This window comes from Sciurus carolinensis, chromosome 3, assembly GCF_902686445.1.
Source record: "Sciurus carolinensis chromosome 3, mSciCar1.2, whole genome shotgun sequence".
NCBI lineage: Eukaryota > Metazoa > Chordata > Mammalia > Rodentia > Sciuridae > Sciurus > Sciurus carolinensis.
This window is the reverse complement of record NC_062215.1, coordinates 42,709,830-42,735,112: the sequence shown is the minus strand read 5'-3', so window position 1 is coordinate 42,735,112 and position 25,283 is coordinate 42,709,830. Positions and strand designations below refer to the sequence as shown.

General features: G+C 39.2%; 1 pseudogene; it reads left to right on the top strand.

The window, feature by feature from the left end:
• The first annotated feature begins 6,576 nt into the window (after positions 1–6,576).
• LOC124981133 (phosphoribosyl pyrophosphate synthase-associated protein 2-like) overlaps positions 6,577–25,283 on the top strand; it is a 46,149-nt pseudogene continuing 27,442 nt past the window's right edge.

Sequence of the window (25,283 nt, the reverse complement as noted above, 5' to 3'; positions counted from 1 at the left end):
GGCAAGAGGCATTCCCCCACAACAAAGAATCATGAGGCCTAAAATATCAATAGCGCTAAGGTTGAGAACCCTGTACTAAAGAGTAAGGGATACAGGAGACAGCGAGAAAGAGATTAACCAAAGAAGCAAAACCTTTGGTAAAGAACATTCCTGGTGGAGGAAGACTTCTGCTAAAATTGGTTGAGAATTACAGCATGATGCTGGAAGTAGCTTCAAGGCTTTATTCGATGCTTTATAAAGGTAGGAAAGGAAACCCAATCGTTTCTCCCTATATAAACACTTAATTTTTATGGAAGACATGCTTGGCAATCAGTGTCAAAACTCTCTCCTCTACAATAACCTGATTCACAAATCCCAATACAAACAACTTGGATCAAGTTATTATTATTTCCGCATCATTAAAAAAAAAAAAACAAACTTGGTCTCTGCTCCCACAATAATTCATCCAGCACATCAACATCAAATTAGTTCTCCTAAAATAACAGAGGTTCAATCAAGAATAGAATAAGTACAAAATCCTAGCCACAAATGATTCCTCCTGTTCATACACTGGATTTTTATACATTAAATGAGCAAAAACCAAATAAACCCCAAAAAGAAAACAAACAAAAAAGGAATCTCGAAGAATTTAGGAAATATCCCTTACTTTATTCGTACAAAATCAAGGTAGCCACCTCCTCGGTCCCAGCCCCGGGTCGCAGCTCCGGGTCGCACCTACTTCCCCAGCAGTCGCGCCATCTGGCTCCACCTCTCTGGCCAGGACCTGAAGATCCCGCTCCTCCCGCCCGCGTAGGCCACGCCCCAAGCCGGAGCCACGTGCGTCCTCTGGCCCCGCCCCGCGCCATCCACTGCCAATCAGTCAGTTGGGATGCGGTTGTTGCGCGTGGAGCAGCCGTTTTACTTCATGAGAAACCACTTAGAGAGCTGGCGGTTTCTTCCCTGGACAGCGGAGGGTGAGTCAGGCCGGCTGGCGTCGGGGCGGCTGGGATCGGTGCCAGGTAGGCGAGCGGGAGCCAGCGGCGAGTAGCGGTGCGGACTGGCGGCCCCTGGCAGTACCGAGCGCAGGTGCACCGGGCGGGGAGCCGCTCGACTGCCGCGGAGGCCGAGGCTGCGGTACCGAGGGAGACTCCAGCCTCGCGTCGCCAGTCAACCCCTCGCTCTCTCCCTTCTTCCTTCCCGCTGGGTTGGCGGGGACGGGGTTTACCCCACCCCCTGTAGGCGCCTTTGGGGAGGATGCCTAATTACGGGACCTGCGGCGGAGCAGCGCAGGGAGCAAGTTCCACGCCAGCATCGGATCTACTCTCCCAGCTCTAATGTAGGCGCAGCCTTTAGTTTTAGTTTGCTTGGCCTTGTTAGTTGCGGACGTTTACCTACAAAAGAATGGTTTTATTCGTGTCGGAACTCAACCCCGCAGATTGAGGGAGCACGCGGGATGTGCTTTTTTTTTTTTAATTTTTGGTTTTTGATGAACCTTTATATAATTAATGTATTTATATGCGTCACTCAGAATCAAACCCAGTGCCTCACACATGCTAGGCAAGCGCTCTACCACTGAGCTACAAACCAATCCCCTCCCAGATTTGCTTTTTTTTTTTTTTTTTTTAAGAAACTGTTCTACTTTAAAATGTTTTACCCCCAATGTATAGTATGTTGAAGATAAGGATTTATTTTCCTTTATTTTAATGTTGGCTCAATTTGGGTGATTAGGTGGTGTAAGGAATATGAAAATGTGGAATGGTGCTTTGGAGCAATCAGAAGTAGGGTCTCTAATTTTTTTAAGAATTTAAATACACAAATAAAAATAATTTACTAGCATTATTGAACTCGGCTAAAGAATACCTTTCTTTTTTCCCTGCCCTGGTCTGTATCTTTATTACCCAGTTCTGCCCAATTCCTAAGCAACTTTGCTTATATAGTATTAAATATTTACTATATTGAATGTATGTACAGTCTCAGTTATACTTGATTACCCCACCTTTGCATATGTCCAGAATTTCTGCTCTTAAAAAAAAAATTGCAGTTTCTATCATTAAGCATAGTTTTGTCCTTGTCTCCTTGGGGTAAATTCCAAGAGTTGGAAATACTGAATCAAAGTTTTGTATTCTTTTTTTTGGCACTTGATATGAGTTGTTTTCTGTGTACATTATATGATTGTTTGCAATACACCTTTTCCAAAATCTGGATATTTGTCTGGTTCTGTTCACTGTATGTGGAATTCAGCAGCTTGGCAAGTCATTTTCTGTATGGGTTGAGACAGGATGTGCAGCTAGTGTTGTATACTACCAGCTACTACAAATCCAAGTTCTGCCTGCTGCTGAGAGACCCTGCAAATTTGAGTAAGGTTTTTCATCTCTAAACTTCCCAGTTTCTAAAATAGGTTTAATTTTCATACCTGCTTTATTGGGCTGTCATAAAAGTTCAGGTCAGGCTGGGACTGTAGCACAGTTGTAGAACTCTTGCCTAGCACGTGTGAGGCACTGGGTTTGATCCTCAGCACCACATAAAAATAAAGGTATTGTGTCTATCTACAACTGAAAAATATTTTTTTAAAAAAAAGTTCAGATCACATGGCCTGAGGATATTACTCAGTTGGTAGAGTGCTTGCCTCACATGCACAAGTCCCTGGGTTCAATCCCCAGATCCCCAGAACCACAAAAAAAAAAAAAAAAAAGGTTTGGATCACTCAGAAAATTTCAAGTATTAGACATAAGAAAACATTCTGATGACAGATGACCAAAGTGCTTAGGGGTCACAGAAGAATGGGAGAGTAATTAGGTTTGAATTTTGCCAGTAAATTCTCAATATTGATTTCTTTTTTGGTTCTGGGGATTGAACCCAGGGCCTCTGCATGAAGCACCCACTCTCCCAGCCCTTGATTTTTTAAAAATCAAATTTTCTTGACATGAGGTGTATCACTAACAAAAGTAACAATCCTTTGTTTTATGATGCCTCTTTGTTGACAGACTACTTCAGTTGCAATTGTTAATCATTGCAACCCTGCAAGGCCAGAGTTTATTCAACATACTTTTGTTGAGCCTCTGTCAAGTAGGAGGTGCTCCTCTAGGCACTGGGTATATGGAAGAAAAAAGTGCCAGCTTTACTTTAAAGTCCTGGCAAGCTTTATACCAGATTTCTCTCCATATTTTCTTGGAAGATAAAGACTAAGGCCTAGGGATGTACCCCAGACCTGGTAGCTAGTATATGTACAAGATAATCCCAAGCCTTCACCTGCCTCCACAAACCATCTGCAGATAGAAGAACTATATACTTCTGTGACAGTCTTGCTTATCTCCAGTATATATCATCATGCAGGGTCACCAATTCAAAACAACAAAAGAAGTGGTTTTTAAATTTTTTTCCTCTGGTGCCTAGGAATCTAATCCAGAGCCTCCCACATGCTAGGCAAGCTTTCTACCAGTGAGTCACTCTCCTGGGCTTGAGGATGGTTGGTGTTGAAATGACTGCTAGGTGTCCATAGCAGGTGATCTTTTGCACTTAGCAGACTGTCAGAGCTCATTCAGAGAGGAGTGTGATTTGCACTTTAAAAGATGCAGAGATTCTCTGAAAAGGATGGGTTTTCACATATGCTGTAATTCTTACACATTCTAGAGTAGATTTAGGATAAACATAAAAGCAACTGTAGCTTAATTTTATTCTTCATTTCCCACTAAAACCTTGGGCTCAAGCCAGCCTGTCTTGTCATGTTTTTGATGCTAACCTTTAAGAGTCTCTTTTCTTGAGGGGTAATGAAGAGCACAACCTGAATTTTTACCAGGGGCAAGGAAAATTAAAAGTAGAAACTGTTTCTATATTAATAATTTGTGCCATGGGTAGTCACAGGGTATGACTGTATTGATAGTCATTGCCAAGTGGATGCCTCATCTCCCACTGTGCCATTTTGAAGATGGTCTCACATTAGAATTTTTTTTAGTGCTGCCCCAACCCTGAGTAGTACATCCTCTACCAATAAGCAGTACCCCCAGTTCTTACATTAGAATTTAATTATAGTCTTACATTTGAAGACTGGAACTTTGGGGACGATAGTCAGGGTGATATAGGGCATTTGAGCCATGTGAGATAAGATAAGGAAAGGCTTTAGGAAATACCCTGAAGAAGGGAATACATAGGATCAAGAGAACTGTCTTGAGATAGGGTGGGGGCTGTCTTGTGAACAAGAAATCTGATGTTTCCTATAAATCTTAAAAGACAAGAACCCATGGATAGAGAGTGTAGGGAGAGGAGTCTTAGTGTGTCCTAAGAAAGGATTTGAAATGATGAGCCCTTGGTGTGGGCCTCAGGCCCTAGGACTGTTCAAGTGTCTGGTGGAGTGGTTCCTGCAAGAATCCTGCAGATAGGCTACTAACAGTAGATTGGGGAGAAATGAGCTGAATAATTTCTATGATATTTTCATATATCTAAAATATTTTCATTCTGTTCCACGTACTCTGGAGAACACTGTTGTACTTTTAGGAGCTTATTTGAAGTTTTGAGGGTGTAGAAAGTTGGCCACCACATACCTATTACTGTATTTAATTGATATTCAGGATGTTGGCAGTTGATTTGCATATGCATGTGTCCAATGTCCATGTGTTACATGGATGAGAGCTTAAGTAACTTAGCATGGCCTCACTGTCAATTAAGGGGAAGTAGAAGTCAAGGTGCAAACATGAGTTTTGTCCCAGAAGCCGAAATTTGTAATTTCTCAAGAAAGTTTTCTTCCCGAACCTCTACCCTTTTTATAAACAAAGACATGGATAGATGGTGTTAGAGGACAGCTAAGATCCCTTCCCATTCAGTGTTGGTGATAGTGTAGTGTTTCTTTCATTTATTTAAACCTCTCTGCTGTATTCTCATCATTTGCAGATGCTGTGCTCTCTTGTAAAGCAGGGATCAGCCACCCCTTTCTGTAAAGGGCCAGATAATGTTTTAGGCTTCATGATTATGCCCAGTCTGCAGTTGCATCCAGGATTAATTCATAAGCAAAGGAGTGTGGCTGAAATTTTATAACAAGAGGCTTTGGAGGAACCTGATTTGGCTCGTTGGCTGTTTTCTGTTCCCTGCTGGAAAGCCACATTAGAGGTCCTCCTTGGTCTCTTTAAGACTTTGTTCACCCCACATACATTCCTGTTTGTAATTCATTGGCTAAGGTTAATTATATTGTAGTTCCATATATTTTCTGATTTGGAATCCTAAACTGTCCCAGTTGGAATGCCCCTTGAAGACACTTGACTGGAGATATACTTTCCTAGTTCTCTGGGGGACTGTTCACTGAGCTACCTGTGACCAGATGGTTCCATGGCATGTATACACAAGAAGAACTCTTCCAGATGGTGACCTGGCTAAAAGTGGTGTGTTCACACAATGCAAAGACTGGACAGCAGTTAGAAAGAACAGAATAGGTCTCTTTTGTAACCCAACTTGTCAAAATATACTATTTGGTGAAAAAAGTATAGATTTGTGCAATGATACCTTTTGTGCTAGAAACATTGAGTGTATGTTTTTTCCATTTATTTTATAAGGGTCAGGCATGTGAATGCCTATAAAAGGCCCCAGGTATGCATAGCAAACAGGAACCCTCACTACTGGGGAGGAGCGTGGTGTTAGAGCTGGTGATTTTTGCCTTAACTGTGGTGTCTAAGATCTTCGCAAGAGGATGCATTTACATGCTACTTGCTTAATTAAAATTTAAGAATAATGAAAAGAATCAGCTGAGTTTTCAGTCTGTTTATAATCTCCAGCTGTCCCAGAGCTACCCCAAATAAACATTCTGGGAGGGGTCCCCTTCCCCCATGTCCTGCTGGATTATTGATATTTCATCCTATGCAGCATCCTCATTACATAATAGGGACAGGTAGTCCAGAGTAAATGGGATGAGAACCTCAGCTCTAATGACCTCTAGACCAGGGACCTTTGTACTTGTGTGTCCTGTTGCCTGTCAATTGGGTGGTCACTTAACTTTCCTTCAGGTCATTGTCTAGTCAGCCTCAGTGTTCCAGTTGAGGAATAGGAAGATGACAAGATCAGTTTTATGCATGACTCAGGCATCTGAGAGGCAGTTGAAAGGTCACAGGGAGGTTTATGGGAAAGAGGTTTTATAGGAAAAGCTGGGTGTAAATGGGTCACTTATTTACTGTTTAAGGATCAATCATTCCACATCCTTGCTAATGGCTCTGCCATTTTTCTGTGTGTTAATTGAGGAGGAATTTTGTTGTCAGAGAATAAAGGGAGATTGTGCATAATTGACTAAGCAGCAAACAGTAAAACACTGTGCTCTTCAGCTCCACTTTTCTTGTAAATTCATTTATTCCCATTGATTGTGAAATTAAGGGTTAAGTCTTTTGATAACATATTTCCATCAATTTGGATCCCTAAAATCCAAATGAACTTTCTTTTAATTCATATATGTATATATCTCCCTCTAACGTAAAAGACACCATTGTGATAAACTATTTTCTTTCAGTTGAGGTTTTTTGCTATTTTTAAAACATCATCTCAGATTTATTTTATATGATATGGTAATTCTTAATATATTGTATCATTCCAGGCTCTGAGAATTGGAAAACCAAGAAAGTTTTGATGTTTTGTGTGAAGCCTCCTGAATTAGAACCAAGAAGAACATAACCAAGGGAGGTCTGGTGCTGTTTTCAGCAAATTCTAATTCATCATGTGTGGAGCTTTCAAAGAAAATTGCTAAGTGAGTTATAATTTTGCCATTAAAATCTATTTTACTTATGTGATGTAAATTGGATAATAAGATTAACTGTGCTTGTCAAGCTTGAAAACAGTTATATTGTAGTTAATCTACGTAACATCCATATAAATTAAAGGCTAACCTTTATGTAAACTATCCCAACTCCCTACCTACTCATTCTGCATACATTCATTTATAAGTGCCAGGATAGTGTTAGGTGCTGTGTGTTCATAGGATTACTTTGGTATAATGAAAATTGAAATGTATAGTAAATAAGAATAGTTCAGAGCTTACACTTCAGTTCAATTTTAGATATTTGTTAAATGAATATTAAACCCCTACTTTGTATAAGACCTTGATTTAGACATTGGGGGTTATCAGGGAACAGGCCAGTCAACTTTCTTTTTTCTTAAAAAGTTTCCATTTTAGTATGAGAGTTATACAGAAAACAAATCAACAAACCCAACAAGTTCAGATGGTGAGGAATACCCTGAAGACGGCAGCTTTGAAGTCGGGTGGGGCGGGTTGTATGACTTTTGATTGGGTGCACAGGTGTCTTAAACTGAGGGGATAAGTGAGCTGAGAAACCTGTAGGAGGCAGCACATGGAGGTCTAAGGTTAGAGCCTCCAGGCAGAGGGAACAGTAGGTTCCAAGGTCCTTTCGTGTTTGGGAGGAGGCATTGGTGTGTGTCAGGAACCTGGCTGGAGGTCAGAGGGCAGCAGGAGTACAGGAGGTGAGGCAGGCAAGATGGAATATATAGGCCTTGGAATGGGGCAAGAGGGCAGGAAGTGAACTCATATAAATTTAATATTTATTTCAATTTTTATAATAAGAGTAACTTTATTTTATTTTTATCAATTTCTGATCCTCTTTAAATAATAGATTTTGGTTCTGTTCAATGACCTTCTCATCTTTCCCCCGCCTTTCTCTTCTCAAGATGACTCAGGATGAAAATGGCCATAGTGCAGGTTTACCAGGAACCAAACCAATGTGCACTGTCTTCAACATGTTTACCAAGACGTGTACCATTGATCTTTTTGTGGAATATGACATATTGCTTCAGTTTTTCATCCTCTACTATTGAGACAGTTTGATTCAGTTGTCCAGTTCTATTAGCAAGAAGTCAGGCAAGGTGGAAGAGAGTGACGTTGACTGTCACTAATACCAAGTAGAGTCACATGTGGGATCTCATGCCAGTTTTAGAGTTCATTTCATAAAAGTTACATAAATGTATGAACCAGCTAGTCAACAGAATGAAAATATTGTCTCAGCCTGGTTGAACTGACTTCACCTTAAGCAGGATAAACAAATCCTGTGTGGCTTCAGTTGTTTTGTTTTTTTCCCACCCAAAGACAGGATCTCACTGGGCACAATGGCACATGCATTATAATCCCAGCTGCTTGGGAGAATGAGCAGGAAGATCACAAAATTTGAGGCCTGCCTGGACAACTTACTGAGACCCTGTCTCAAAATGGAAAATAACATAAAAGGGCTTGGGATGTGGCTCAGTGGTAGGTGCCTGATACCATATAAGAAAGCAGGGATGTGGTGGGCAGGTCTTGCTGACCTCAAACTCCTGGGTTCAAGCAATCCTCCTGCTTCAGCCTCCTGAGTAGCTGAGACTATAGACATACACCATCATGCCATTTCCCCCCCACCCTGGTGCTGGGGATGTAACCCAGGGCTTCTTGCATACTAACCATGCGTCCTACCTCTGAGTCAATTCCTAGTCAGTTACTCTTTATTTCCACCTAAGCTGCCATAATTTAGACATCATGAAATCTTGTTAGGAAATACTTTTGGCCAGTTGATTTCTGTCACCAATAACCATCCCAAGTTACAACGAAAGTGTTATTAAATCTTGGTAATATCTTTAAGAATGTTGGATATTTAAAATTATTCTAGCAGGAGTGATGTGAAGCCTGAGAGTCATACACCTTATTCTTGGCAAGTTAGTTAGCCTTTTAAAATTGTAAACAGTTAAGGCTATTTGGAGAAATGGGGTAATCTGTTTTCCGAACACAGATCCTGGCACATCATAGGTACTCTGTAAATACTCATTCCTTTTCCTTGTCTACGGCAGGATTTTGTCAAATATTTAAGTATCACAAAGCTTTCAGGAGGCTTTGATAGAAAGGTGCCCTCTGCTGCTCCCTTATTGATCTCTCCAGTACTGCCTCCTTTTTCCTGTCTCCTAAGATACCCTAGATGGCTTCAGTAGAGAAAAGTGCATTTGAAGAAACAGTCTGAAGGGAAATTATGGAGGAGATTCTCCTCTAATGGGAACTGGATAAGGGAGGGCTACTGGGAAGCCTGGCAGTGAAGACTCAGGGAGGTTGGTTCACTCTGCAGACTTATGAGTGCAGGGAGGGAAGAGAGTGTGTTTTGGGAAGGAAGGAGGGAACTAATATTTGTGCATTTCATATTGTCACCAGATCTTTAAAAAGGGTTTAGGCGTGATGTTATGTATGAGGTCCCAGAAGTAGAAGAGTAAAGATTCAAATCCAGATCTCTATGACTCTGAAGCTCATTTTCAGCATCACACCTCATTCTTTTGTAAATCTGCATTCTGTGTTTTCCAACTTCTAAATTCTAATATTCATTTATTTGATGCAGTGCTGGGGGTGGACCCCAGGACTTCACACATACTAGAAAGTACTGTACCACTGAACTACACTCCAGCCCTTTCCAACATTTTCAATAAAAATTTTCAAATGTATGTGAAAGTTGAAAGAATGATACCGTAAGCACCCATCCATATGTATAACTATCACAAATGGTCAACAGTTAACATTTTGCCATCTGAATTTGTAGTTGTAGAATCACTTTAAAGTAAATTGCGGACATTGAGACAATTGGTGCTAGATACCTGACCACATATCTCCTGAGAATAAATAATTTCTCCTGTATAAACATAATATCATTGTAAATATTTAAGAAATGAACAATAATGCATTATTCATTTAATATCATTCTATATTTGAATTTCCATGGTTTTCCTAAAGAACCTGGTGCTGGGGATGGAGCTCAGGGCCTCATACCTGTTAGCATGTGCTCTACCACTGAGCTACACTACCATCCAAACAGCTGTCCTACTCTCCTCCCCAACAAACCAAGACTCTTAGTTCAAGTGATGTGTGTTTTACGAATCTCTAAGTCTCTTCTAATCTAAAATAGTCCCCTCATGTTTTCTATTTTTATTGACTGATGAAGAAGTTGTCATCTAGAGTGTTCCATTCCAGATTTATCCCATTGTTCTCTGGCAGTTGATCACAAATATTTTGATATTAGATCTCATTTCTCTTTGCTGTCATAGCATACAACATCTTGTGCCTGAGTTTTCAGTTGCTCCAGGTCAAATAAAGGAACATGTCATTTCTTGTGTGGGTACTATGCTCAGCCTAGCACAGCACTCACTGCTCACATGTAAGGGCTGAGAAAGCTGGATTTACTTATTTCAAGTCCGAAAGGTAATTCCCATTCAAGGCTGTCATGCAGCAAAGTCTCTTTAAAAAGCACAATTAATAGCATTCTGTTTATTATTTGTGGTAGCATCTAAAGCCTACTGAGTTTTGTAATGGTTCCAGTTTCCATGGATTATAACATTGGGGTATGGGGCAGACACTTTGTGTATTTTAAAAAATCTGAACTCTATGACTTTTCCTCCTCTCTTTTCTTTTTCTGCTAGAAACAAGAGTATAGATTCACGAGTCCATGAGGGGGAAAGATGTTTTCATCATCCAGACTGACTCAGAGTGGGTAGTTCTCCAGCAGTGGTGCTGTTGCCTTTTGGGTTTCTGTTTGGGCATGAGTGTTTAGAACAGGGAGAGTTGACAGGAAAGCAGGAGTTCAGATAGTCTTAAAATTGATGTATCTAGACTTTGCTAAATTTTCTGGCATAAGTGCTAACTCTTATGTTTTCTCTGAGCATGTACACACACATGCACACTTTTTAAGAGACAGGGCCTTGCATGTGGATCAAGCAGGCTCAAACTCCTGGGCTTACGTGGTCCTCCTGCCTTAGTGTCCATTAATAAAGGAGGAGGATTTTCTCAGCTCTCCTTATCTGCATAAAAGCAAAACCTCAGGAAGACGACTTTTTCTCAACTCTCATTATCTGCAAAACCTAACAAAAGAATTCAGGTATCATGAATCTTCCTAGAGTTTGGGAGTTTCCCAACCAGGGGAGACTGACTTCTATCCTGAGACTAGAGAAGAAATCTCACCAGATAAGAAGTCACCTCATTGTCACAAAACTGTATCCTGTCTCCCACCTCCTCTCCAGCGGACCTGTTTTTCTTTCCTAAAAGTCATTTCCTTTAGGAGCTCTTTGTCATCTTCTCCTTCCCCTGCTAAGAAGGTATAGAAACCCTAAATTCTAACTACTTCCTGCCATGTTTTCTGAGTTCCTGCCTTTTTAGCACAAGAACTGAGGCCCCAGAACATTTTTTTAATGTCTGGAAATCAATTTGGATAGTGCATCATTTTTTAGCTCAGAGTATGAAAATTGCTGCTTACCAAATTTAGTAACATATATAGATATATGTATATAATAAATATGATAAATAGCAAAAAGAAGGGAAGAAAAGTCAAATATCCCAGGAATTTAGTCTTGGAAGACACATATTTTCACCTCACAGTTTTAATATCGCTGTTGTGATCTTTGCTTCCTAAGGTTGGTGTCAGAAAACCCTAGGTGTTAAGGAAATGTCATTGTATCCCAACCTATGGAGAGTACATGCTCTATGAGAAAGTGGGGTGTGGCTGACCTATACCAGGTGCCTTTGCTTCCTCCTACACTGAGACCTTCAGGGTCCTCAGCAGAGTTGGGCATGAGGGCACCAAGTCATGGTATCCTGTGCCACTCTTCTCTTCCCCAGGCCTATCCTGTGCCCAGGTGCTAGGGACAGACCCACCTTTCCTATACCCTGCTGCAGCATCAGGAAGGGAAGGTGCAGGCATAGATGGCCCAGGCTGCTCTGGCCCCTGAGTGTCTGCAGCCTGCTCTCTCCTCAGATACAATTTGGGAGTGTTGGATAAATACTGGAGGCTTTGTGGATTGTACCAGAGAGAAGTGGAGCTGAAGTTCCAGTTGAATTAGGATTCAGGAAGGGTGACTCTGTTAATACTTGTCATTTTCAGGTACTTCCATTTCTTTTCCTTTGCACATTTTTATTTCAACACTGTTGTCATCTGTTTCTGCCTTTTGTCATTTTCTTTTTTCCATAGTCAAGACCACCATGTATCCCCCAAATCTTCTTTCTACCTCTGCTTTACGTTGTCCCATGAGTGCCACAGTTTGTGTTAAATCAGGTCCTCAGTCTCATGCAGGTTATGACAAATCTGGATTTCATAGTCTTCTTTCTGAAATCACCTGGAGATTTGCTGGTGTCAGATATACCCTTCACTTCATTTTATTTATTGTATGATTTTTTAGATCCTGGGGATGAGCCCAGAGCCTCATGCATTCTATGAAAGCACTCTATCCCTGAGCTACAGTGCCTGCCCCTTGTTTTATTTTAGTACAGACTCCAGTGGCAGTTACTAGACGTATAAGACAAATTTTAAATGAAGGAAAGTCCATGAACTGAAGTTTTCCTGTGATTTAAGCAAGTTTCATCATGTGAGTTAATTGGTGGAAGCCTTGTTCCTTGTTGCTCCCGGTTTTGGATCTTAGAGTGACATTATACTCACTCTGTTCCTCTATTCATCCTTCCACATGGAATGCTTTTGTGAAAGTATTTTTTAATTTACCAGATGTCAGACTTGTTATTCAATAATAACAAAACTTATCATCCAAATGTTGTGTTTTCATTCACTCATTAACAAATATCTGCTGAATGTCTGTGATGTATGAGTTTCCATTACTGGTGTGTGAGGTACCTTAGTGGTTGATACAAGTAAAAATCTTTGTCCTTGTGGAGTTGATATTCTAGTGGAGGAAGACATACAGAGAACATGGTAAATAAGTTATCCAGTGTATTGGAAATGATAATCACTGGGAAAAAAATAAACTGATTGGTAAGGAATCAGAAAGAATGTTCATGAGAGGGTAGAGGGAGAGACAGAGTAAGCCTTTTTATGAAGGTGATTTTGGGGCAAAAAACTACAGGTGTGGGAGTGAGCCTGATAGAACCACCTAGAATCAAGCCTTCTGTGCAAAGAGCAGCACTAGGAGGAGTGACCAGGACAGAGTGTGACTGTGCTGAGAAGTGGGGCATGGGGCCAGGGGAAGGAAGGGGCTGATCATAAGAAAGGCGTGTGGGAGCCACTGTGAGACCTTGGGCTTTGGCCATGGGCAGAAGAGAGACCATCTCATGGTCTTGAGCAGAGGCCTGTGCAGTGTGACTTCAGTTTAAGGGCAGGTTTCTGTGCATGGAGCATGCTCTTCAGGGATATTCCAGGATGGACAGGCCATGGTCACCTAATGGGGTGGCATGACCCAGATGTAGGGGCAGTGGTAAGATGCAAAAACCATCTGGAAAAGAAAAGAACTGTAAGAAGTGGCTCTAAGGTTTCTGTCCTGAGTTACCCAGAGGAACAGTGTGCCAGTAATTGAGCTGGTGCAGGTTTTCTGGTGAAGCAGATTTTTTTTTGGGAAAGAACAGTTCCATTTAGGGTAGGTTACATTCTGAGATGGAGCCATGATACAGCTGTGGGACTTTTAGATCTGAGTTTAGAGGTGTATGGACTGGAGGTAGGAATGTGAGAGTCACCAACATTTACAAAGCCATGAAGTTGGATGAGAGGCTTTCAAGGGATGAGAGGAGACAGGAGAAGACAAGTGAAAGTCTTAGGTGGAGGTCAGGCAGAGAGAAACCAGCAGAGAAGCCAAGGAAGGCAGGGGAGACCAGAGAGGGTTGTCCTGGAAGTGGTGTGCATTAAGTGTGTGAAGGGACAGTGGTGAGCAGCTGCAGCGGATGCTGCTGAGGGACCAAGAAGTAGGACTGAGGATTGACTGGTGGATTTAGTCATGTAGAGGCCATGGAGCTTGATGAGAACAGTTTTGGGGTTGTTTGGAGGACCAGAGCTTCTTTGGAAAGTGTTTGGGAGAGAGAGAGAATGTCTGAATCAGAGATAGTGAGTGTAGACAGTTCTCCTGAGATGTACCTTGAAGGGGAGCAAAGAGATGGGGCTTCAGGGAAGGTGGTTAGGAGTTGTCATTTTTAATGGAAGAAGGTCCCAGATATTTACATGATGAGTCTGAGCCAGGGGAGTGTGACAAATGATGGTGCAAGCAGGGAGGGAGGAGTGCTGGAGCAAGGTCTTCCAGTAGGCAGGAGAGGGTGAGGGTTAGTGTGTCATTTTGGAGTAATCTCTGAGACCAGTACTGTGTCAGAAGACAGCTTCCATGGGATCCTACCACCCTGCAAGTCTGCCTGTGCTCAGCCATCAGCCAGAGAGGAACTTTGCACACCACAAATACTCCACTATTGACACTAATCCCCCATTGCCTCTTGCCTTGGTCTCAATGAAAAAGAGTTAATCTGTTGAGAGGAAATGTAGGGAGAACTCATGCAAATAGAAGGCATCACTGGTTCTGCATCTTGCACCTTAAGTCTTTGGAACAGGGAAATAAGAATGTTATTATTACTATTTTGGTGTTGGGGATGGAACCTCAGGCTTCAAGCACGTTAAGCATGTACTGCTGAGTACACCCCCAGGTCAAGAGGGAGATCTCAAGTCTCCTACCCCTCAGTGGGATTTTCTGTGCCTCGGTTACAGGGATGTGACCACCCCCATCAAGGAGCTCCTGGTTATGGTGTACGCATGTTAGACCTCTTGTGCCAAGAGCATCATCGTTGTAATACCCTACTTTCCCTACAGCAAACAGTGCAAGATGAGGAAAAGAGGCTCCATTGTCTCTAAATTATTGGCTTCCATGATGTGCAAAGCTGGTAAGAAACCCAGATCCTTGACAACTAATTGGGAACCTGGGAGTTTTATTTTTACAGAAAAAAATTTGAAAGCATTCTCTTAACCAAATGAGAATGCTGAACAGAGGAAAAATAGTGATGCAGCTTTTAAAAACAACTAGTTTATGCAGTCTGTCCTTATACGTGCCAAGTGATACCTGGAACAGTGAATAGTACTAAACTCTATAGGAGCACTACACTACTGGGGCAGTAGATCTCAAAACTGAAATGGCTACTAAGTGACTAACAAGTGAATAACATATACAGCATAGATATACTGGATAATGGGATGATTTACCTCCTTAGAAGGACAAAGCAGCATATTATGAGATTTCATAGTGCTACTCAGAATGATGTGCAACTTAAAATTTATAAATTGTTTATTTCTGGAATTTTCCATATAACCTTTCTGGACCACGGGTAACTAAAATGACAAAAAGCAAAGCCACAGGTAAAGGGTGGGAATGAGGGACTAGTGTAATGAGAAATTCTGCAGAGAATTCATTTTCCATCTCCCTAAAACATGAAGGTAATGAAAACAATTTTTGTTTTCATATTTTCCTAAATATTTTGTTCAAATATATATTGAAATGACAATTTACAATCACATTGAGGTTGTTTTTGAAGGATAACTGTCATTCTGAAACCTGCTATTTCTCTAACACAGCAACTATTTGTGTTTTAGCCTCTTCCCTTTCCAGTACTGAAAGGCATATTTTGTAAACCATATGTATTGTTCTGTGTTATACTTTCTTGGGTAGCATCTTAAGTATATCCCCTTGTTTCTGAATACCCTGCATAGTTTCCATTGTGTATGTGTGTTTGTACATGTGGGAGCACTCTTGTATGTGTCCATATGTGTGCTTTTGGGTAAATGATTACAAGGTACATAGCACAGAGCATTTCTGTGAAGAGGATGGAATTTAAAAGTTCCCATATCACTGCATTTTAAAGCAGACACTTGCCATAGTACACATTTTCCTGTGTACATACCAAAGAAGGCAAAAATAAATCAAGCCCCAGGAATCTCAGTAGCATCTCTCCTTGAAAACATTTTAACAGGCAGTGGAAAGCGGGAGTAGGGGCTCCTCAGGGGCTCCTCATGGAGTCTTTTCGAAAGGTTCCACCCTTTCTTCCAATCTTCTACCTAGAAGGGACCACCAGGCTCACATTTTTGCTCTTTATTCTAAGTATTGATTTTTAAATTTTTTCATATTAAATTTTCCCTACATTCTGCTAATGGTAATCTCATATATTCTTTAAAGATGCAGTGAAGGTTTTTGATTTGTTCTCATTTCCAGCTTGGTACAGTTTCTCTATAGGCTTTGTTATGCTTATTAAGGAAGCTCCAAGGAGATAGAATTCACTCTAATAGAATTTTTAGCAATATTTCTGTGTGATTTTCATCTTTGCTCTTTTATACTTAAATTTATTTTAAAAATCATGCATCTTATAGTGCCAGAGAATCTGAACCATAAAAGTGCTGGGGTTTTTTGATATGAGAGTAATTTCTTCATGGTAACTTATTATATGTAGTATTTATTTTACATAGTACTAATTTCCTGTGGTGCAGCTTGTTTTACAGCTGTTTTTGTGCATGTCTGCTTCATTTTTGAAGGTCTAACTCACCTTGTTACTATGGATTTACACCAGAAGGAGCTTCAAGATTTCTTCAATATTCTCATGGATAATTTAAGAGCATCTGCCTTCTTATTACAGTGTATTCAAGAAGAGGTGAGCCAGCTCGAACTTTTTTTAATTTTAATATTCTGGTGAATGTTTACTTCCATTTCTTTGAACTTTCCCTAAAGAATTAAAATTGGAGGTATCCTGCTTACTGATCTGTTGTGTTTTATAAATTCAATTCTGTATATTTTAAATGTCTTAATCAGTAATTCATGTTTTTTTACTCATCTCATAAAATTGCTTTTTCTTTTGAGCCTCAAGTACTTAGAATTGTAATGATCATTGATTATAACAAATAAGTCAGTCTCATCATGTTTGGTTGTGGCCCTTTTGTATATCTCCATCTTTCCACTCTGTCTCTGTTTATCCCTCTACTGTAGTTGGCAGCTGTGTTCCTAATCACATCACCCAAGAAGAAAATATGCATCAGCACACACCTGTAATCCCAGCGACTCAGGAGTCTGAGACAGGATTATAAGTTTGAGACCTCAGCAACTTATTTAGACCTTGTCTCAGAATTTTTAAAAAGTCCTGCAGGTTTAGCTTGGTGATAAAATGCTCCTGGGTCAAATCATCAGTGCAAAATAAAATAAAAAAGAGTGAGAGAAAGAGAACCATTGCAGTAGTTACATCTACTCATCTGATCCTCCTCTGTCCCATCCCACTGTCTCATCCCACCCAGGAAACCACTGTCCTGGATCTCTGTCATTTTTTCCCTTTAATTTCCTTTTTAGATAGTTTCAGTTCATATATATAATGCTAAATTATATATGTATATTTACATTTTTAACTTGACAAGGAAAAACTGTAATCTTTTGAGTGTTTCACCTCGTGTTACCTTAGTAGAATTATGTGTGTAACTGAAACTCATCCCGCTGTTTTATGTGCAGTTACCCATTTTGAGTACTGAGAGGTGCTCTTTGTGCACCTGCATCTCAGCCTAGTCATCCTTTCTCTGTAGGAATTGCTTCTGCTATTATAACAGGTCCCCTGTGAACACGTTCAGTGTGTCTCCAGTGGTACACAAACCAGTGTGTATCTCGGTGAAATTGCAAAATTGCATGGTGTGTGAATGTTTAATTTTTCTAGAGCAGTTGTGCCAACTTATATTCCCAATAGCAAAGACATTGATATCCCATGGATCCATCTTTGCTTCAATACTTACACTACCAAATTTTAAAATTCACTTGAATGCCTGTGACACAGTATCTTGTCATTTTGATGGATGAATCTGGTAATTAATGGGGTTGAATATGTCTTCAGATATTCTTCCCCCTCATTGAGAATGTGTTACATCCATTCTGTCTATTCTGTAGCGGTTTCATTTGTGTAGTTCTTCCTGAACTGTAGGTATTCTTTTTTTCCATTCTTGATTTGTGGTTATTTGTTTCACTTAGGTTTCTCAGTTTGCAACTTACCCATTTTTTTTTTTCCTTCAGTACTAGGGATTGAACTCAGGGGCACTTAACCACTGAGCCATATCCCCAATCCCCAGCCCTATTTTGTATTTTATTTAGAGACAGGGTCTCACTGAGTTTCTTAGTGCCTCACTTTTCCTGAGCCTGACTTTTGAACTCTTGATCCTCCTACCTCAGCCTCCCAAGTCGCTGGAATTACAGGTACATGCCACCACACCCAGCAAACCTATCCAACTTTAATTGTCCTTGGGGAACGTTGGTAAGCTAATTTATTAAGTATTTTTATTACAAAGTAAAATTCACACAACATAAAATTAACCATTTAAACGTGAAAATTTAGTAGAATTTAGTTCATTCACAATGTTCAGCAGCCACTATCTGTCTTGTCCCAGAACTTCTTCATCACCCCTGAACACCCTGAACCCATTAAGAATGACTCCCTATTCCTCTCACCCACCCCTCAGCCCCCATTGCCTGGCAAACACTAATCTGCTTCCTATCTCCAAGGATTTGACTGGTCTAGAGATTTCATATAAACAGACTTACAGAATTTATCCTTTTGTCTGGCTTCTTTCACTTAGCCAGAAGTGCATGATGGTGCTGGGTTCTCCACATTCCTATCAACACTTATTTTTTGGTAATTTTTGGTTATAGCCATCCTGGTGGATCTGAAGTGTTATCTTGCTGTGATTTTGATTTGCATTCCCTAACAATTAATGACATTGAACTGACCATTTGCATACCTCCTTTGGATATATGTCCGTTCAAATCCTTTATCTATTTGTTGTTTTTTTTTTTGTTTTGTTTTTTGTTTTTTGTTTTTTTTGCGGTGCTGGGGATCAAACCCAGGGCCTTATGCTTGCAAGGCAAGCACTCTACCAACTGAGCTATATCCCCAGCCTCTTTATCCATTTTTTAATTGAGTTGCCTTATTATTTTCATAGGAACACACACACATACACACACACACATACACACACACACACACACACACACACAGATAGAAGAATACATACTGAATTCCAGACTATATTGGGTATATCATTTTTAAATATTTCCCCCATTTTGTTGATTGTCTCACTTTCTTGATAGTGTCCCTGGATGCACAAAAAGTTACAATTTTGGTAAAGCTGGTGTAGCTATTTTTTTTTTTTTTATTGACTATTCCTCCCCCACCTCCTGCCCCTGCCCCAATACCAGGATCAAACTCAGGGCCTTTGAGACACTACGTTGCCAAGACTGGTGGTCTTGACCTCCTAGACTTAAGCATGTATCTTCCTGCCTTGACCTCTTCAGTACTAGAACTGTAGTCATGTGTCCAGGTTCTGCTGTTATAATGTTTTGTGGTCATATCTACAAAAAAACTGTAAATTCAAGGTCATGATGATTTGTCCCTGTTTTCTCTACATCTTGTAGTTCTAGCTATTCTGTGTAGGTCATCAATCCATTTTTAGTTGTTTTCATATATGTTGTGAGGTAGGGGTTCAACCTCATTCTCTTGTATGTGGATATCTAATTTTCCAGCACCATTTAAAAATAATTATTCTTTCCCCCACTGAGTGACTTTAGCACCTTGTGGTCAAAAATCAATTGACCATAGATGTTTGGTTTATCTCTGGACTTTTGAGTTGGTCTGTATGTTTATCTTTTGCCAATACCACACTCAGTTTTGATTCAAATTGGGAATTTTTAGTTCTCCAATTTTGTTCTTTTTCAAGATTATTTTGGCTCTTCGAAGCTTGCAATTCCATATAAATTTGAGAATTAGCTTTTCTGTTTATGCAAAAAAGTTCTTTGGAATTTTTTTTTAATTTGTAGTAGTTATACATGACAACAGAATGTATTTTAATTCATTGTATATGAATGGAGCACAACTTTTTATTTCTCTGGTTGTACATGATGTATTGTCACATCATTCGCGTGATCATACGTGTACCAAGGGTAATGATGTCAATCTCATTCCACCATCATTACCACTCCCATTCTTCCTCCCCTCCCTCACCTCTGCCCATCCAGAGTTCCTCCATTCTTCCCTTGCCTTCCAGACCCCTCCCGCATTATGGATCAGCATCCATATATCAGAAAATATTTGACCTTTGATTTTTGGGAATTGGCTTACTTCGCTTAGCATGATATTCTCCAGCTCCATCTATTTATCTGCAAATGCCATGATTTTCTCCTTTAAGGTTGAGTAATATTCCATTGTGTATATAAATCACAGTTTCTTTATCCATTCATCTATTGAAGAGCATCTAGGTTGGTTCCATAACTTAGCTATTGTGAATTGAGCTGCTATAAAAATTGGTATCACTGTAGTATGCAGATTTTAAGTCCTTCTGGTATAGATTGAGGAGTGGCATAGCTGAGTCAAATGGAGGGTCCATACAAGTTTTCAAAGGAATCTCCATTCTGCTTTCCAGAGTGGTTGCACTAATTTGCAGTCCACTAGCAATGTATGAGTGTAACTTTTTCCCCAAATTCTTGCCAACAGTTCTTGTTCCTTGTATTCTTGATCATTGTAATTCTGAATGAAGTGAAATGAGATCTTAGAGTTGTTTTGATTTGCATTTCTCTAATTACTAGAGATGTTGAAGAACATTTTTTCATATATTTGTTGATTGATTGTATATGTTCTGTGAAGTATTTTCTCAGTTCCTTAACCCATTTTGATTGTATATCATTTTATGTGAAGAGTCTGCTCAGTTTCTTAGCCCATTTATTGATTGGGTTATTTGTATTTTGGTTTTAAGTTTTTTGAGTTCTTTATATATACCAGAGATTAGTGCTTTATCTGATGTGTATATCATTTTATGTGAAGAATCTGCTCAGTTTCTTAGCCCATTTATTGATTGGGTTATTTGTATTTTGGTTTTAAGTTTTTTGAGTTCTTTATATATACCAGAGATTAGTGCTTTATCTGATGTGCACATGGTACAGATTTTCTCCCACTCTGTAGGCGCTCTCTTCATGTTATTGTTTCTTTTGTTGAGAAGATTTAGCTTGAATTCATCCCATTTATTGATTTTTTATTTTATTTCTTACACTTTAGGAGTCTTGTGAAGGAAGTTTGTTCCTAAGCTGACGTGATGAAGATTTGGACCTATTTTTCCTTCTTTTAGGCACAGGGTCTCTGGTCTAATTCCTAGGTCCTTGATCCATTTTGAGTTGAGTTTTGTGCAGGGTGAGAGATAGGGGTTTAATTTCATTTTGAGGCATATGGATTTCCAGTTTTCCTAGCAATAAGATAACTTGTTGAAGAAGCTCTCTTTTCTCTGATGTATGTTTGTGGCACCTTTGTCACATATAACTCTATTTATGTGGGTTCGTCTCTGTATCTGCTATTCTGTACCATTGGTCTACCTGTCTATTTTGGTGCCAATACCATGCCATTTTTGTTACTACACTTCTGTAGTATATTTTAAGATCTGGTATTGTAATACCTCCCGCTTCATTTTTCTTAAGTATTGCTTTGGCTATTCTTGGTCTATTATTTTTCCAAATGCATTTCATAATTTACTTTCTCTGTTTCTATGAGGAAAAACATTGGGATTTTAATTGGAATTGCATTAACACTTTTGGTAGTATGTCCCCTTTGACAATATTAATTCTGCCTATCCAAGAACATGAGAGATCTTTCCATCTTCTAAAGTCTTCTTTAATTTCTTTCTTTAGTGTTCTGTAGTTTTCATTGTAGAGGTCTTTCACATCTTTTGTGTTGGATTGATTTCCAAGTATTTTATTTTTCTTTGAGGCTATTGTGAATGGGGTAGATTTCCTAATTTCTCTTTCAGAGGATTTATCACTGATGTATAGAAATGCATTAGATTTATGGGTAGTGATTTTATATCCTGCCACTTTGCTGAATTCACTTATTAGTTCATCAGTAAATAGTGAAAGTTTGAGTTCCTCTTTTCCTATTTGTATCCCTTTAATTTCTTTTGTATAATTGCTCTGGCTAGATTTTCAAGGATGATGTTGACTAGAAGTGGTGAAAGGCCATCCCTATCTTGTTTCAGTTTTTATAGGGAATGCTTTCAATTTTTCTCCATTTAGAATGATGTTGATTTTGAACTTAGCATAGATAGGTTTTGCAATGTTGAGGTATGTTCCTATATTCCCATTTTTTTCTCATGTTTTGAACATGAAGGGGTGGTATATTTTGTCAAGTCCCTTTACTGCATCAACTGAGATGATCATGATTCTTATCTTTTAGTCTGTTGATGTAATGAATTAACGTTTATTGATTTGTTTATGGAACCACCCTGTGTCCCTGTGATGAACTCCACTTGATCATAGTGCACTATCTTTTTAATGTGTTTTTGTATGTGATTTGCCAGAATTTTGTTAAGAATTTTTACATGTATGTTCATCATGGATATTGCTCTGAAATTTTCATTCCTTGATGTGTCTTTGGCTGTTTTTGGTATCAGGGTGATTCTAGTTTCATAGAATGGGTTTGGAAGGGTTTCCTCCTTTTCTTTTTCATGGAATACTTTGAGGAGTATTGTAATAGTTCTGCTTTTCAGGTCTCGTAGAACTCAATTGGTCCTGGGCTTTTCTTGGTTGGTAAGCTAGCTTTTATGGCGTCTTCTATTTCATTGCTTGAAATTGATCTGTTTAGATTGTGAATGTCCTCCTGATTCAGTTTGAGTAGTTCATATGTCTCTAGAATTTTGTCAATGTGTTCATGGTTTTCTATTTTCTTGGAGTACAAATTTTCAAAATCGTTTCTTATTTTCCTCTATATTTTAATAGTGTCCATTGTGATATTTCTTTTTTCATCATGAATTTTAATAATTTGAGTTTTCTCTCTCTTCCTTCTTGTTAGTGTGGCTAGGGATTAATCAATTTTATTTATTTTTTCCAAGAACCAACTGTTTGTTTTGTCAATTTTTTTTCAGTTGTTAATTTGGTTCAGTTTCATTGATTTCAGTTCTGATTTTAATTATTTCCTGTCTTCTACTTTTGGTGTTGATTTGTTCTTTTAGTTCTAGGGCTTTGCGATGTAATGTTAGGTCTCTATTTGTTGACTTTAATGCTTTTAATGAATGAGCTCAATGCAATGAACTTTCCTCTTAGTACTATCTTCATAGTGTCCCAGAGATTTTGATATATCAGTATTCTCATTTAAATATCTTCCCTGATGTCTTCTGTTATCCATGCACCATTGAGTAGCATGATATTTAGTCTCCAGGTGTTGGAGTAGCTTCTATTTTTTATTTTATCATTGATTTCTAATTTCATTCCATTGTGATCCAAAAGAATGCAGGGTAGTTTCTCTCTCTTTTTTTTTTTTGTTTTGTTTTGTTTTTGCTAAGAGTTGGTCTGTGGAGTAACATATGGTCTATTTTAGAGAAGGATGCATGTGCAGCTGAGAAAAAGTGTATTTACTTGTTGATGGGTGGAATATCCTATATATGTCTGTTAAGTCTAAGTTATTGATTGTGTTATTGAGTTCTGTGGTTTCTTTGTTCAGTTTTTGTTTGGAAGGTCTGTCCAATGATGAGAGCAGAGGGTGTGTTAAAGTCACCCAGTATTATGGTGTTGTGGTCTATTTGATTCTTGAAATTGAGAAGGGTTGAGTCGATGTATGTAGATGCTCCTTTGGGGCATAAGTATTTATGATTGTTATGTCTTATTGATATATGATTTATTAATGTGTGAAATGTCCTTCTTTATCCCTTCTAACTCTGGTTAGAATTTCCCTGTATCTGATAGAAGAATGGAAACCCCTGCTTTCACATTTCATTAGAATGATATGTTTTTTCACTTTCAGTCTGTGGATATCTTTTTCTACAAGATGGGTCTCTTAAAGGCAGCAGATTGTTGGGTCTTTCTTTTTAATACAATCTGCCAGTCTGTGTCTTTTGATTATTGAATCAGGGTTATTATAGTGATATGATTTCTATTCCTGGTCATTTTGGCTTATTTTTGGTTTTTAACTTGACTTGGTTTCTCCTTTGTTTGGCTTTTCCTTTACGGTAGTTCCTCCCTTTGCTGACTTACATTGTTGTTTTTCATTTCCTTATGAAATATTTTGCTGAGAATTTTCTGTAGTGCAGATTTTCTAGTTGTAAATTCTTGTAACTTTTCTTATGGTCTCTTTAGGGAAGGCAGCATATTGTTGGGTCTTTTTCTTAAATCCATTCTGCAAGTCTTTGCCTTTCAATTAATAAGTTTACACCATTACCATTCAGGGTTATTATTGGGATATGATTTGTATTTCTGTTGATTTTGGTTTATTTTTGTTTTTTTTCATTATTTTTTTCCTTTATTATTGTAAATAAATGGGATACATGTTGTTTCTCTGTACATGGAGTAAAGGCATACCATTTGTGTAATCATAAATTTACATAGGATAATGTTGTTTGATTCATTCTGTTATTTCTTCCCTTCCCCCCATCCCTCCCACCCCTCTTTTCCCTCTATACAGTCCTTCCTACCTCCATTCTTGCCCCCATCCCTAACCCTAACCCTAACCCTAACACTAACCCCTCCCACCCACCCCCCATTATGTGTCATCATCCGCTTATCAGAGAGATCATTTGACCTTTGTTTTTTTGAGATTCACTTATCTCACTTAGCGTGATATTCTCCAACTGCATCCATTTGCCTGCAAATGCCATAATTTTATCATTCTTTATGGCTGAGTAATATTCCATTGTGTATATATACCACAGTTTCTTTATCCATTCATCAATTGAAGGGCATCTAGGTTGGTTCCACAATGTGGCTATTGTGAATTGAGCAGATATGAACATTGATGTGGCTGTATTTCTTTAGTATGCTGATTTTAAGTTCTTTGGGTATAGGCCAAGGAGTGGGATAGCTGGGTCATATGGTGGGTCCTTTCCAAGTTTTCTTTTTTTTTTTTTTCTTTTTTTTTTTTCTTTTTATTGTAAACAAATGGGATACATGTTGTTTCTCTATTTGTACATGGCGTAAAGGCATACCATTTGTGTAATCATAAATTTACATAGGGTAATGTTGTTTGATTCATTCTGCCATTTTTTCCCTTCCCCCCCTCCCCTCCCACCCTTCCCCTCCATCTATACAGTCCTTCCTTCCTCCATTCCTGCCCCCCTCCCTAAACCCAACTCCAACCCCAACACTAACCCTTCCCACCCCCATTATATGTCATCATCCACTTATTAGCGATATCATTCTTCCTTTGGTTTTTTGAGATTGGCTTATCTCACTTAGCATGATATTCTCCAGTTTCATCCATTTGCCTGCAAATGCCATAATTTTATCATTCTTTATGACTGAGTAATATTCCATTGTATATATATACCACATTTTCTTTATCCATTCATCAATTGAAGGACATCTAGGTTGGTTCCACAATCTGGCTATTGTGAACTGAGCAGCTATGAACATTGATGTGGCTCTATCTCTGTAATATGCTGATTTTAAGTCCTTTGGGTATAGGCCAAGGAGTGGGATAGCTGGGTCAAATGGTGTTTCCATTCCAAGTTTTCTAAGGAATCTCCACACTGCTTTCCAGAGTGGCTGCACTAATTTGCAGCCCCACCAGCAATGTAAGAGTGTACCTTTCTCCCCACATCCTC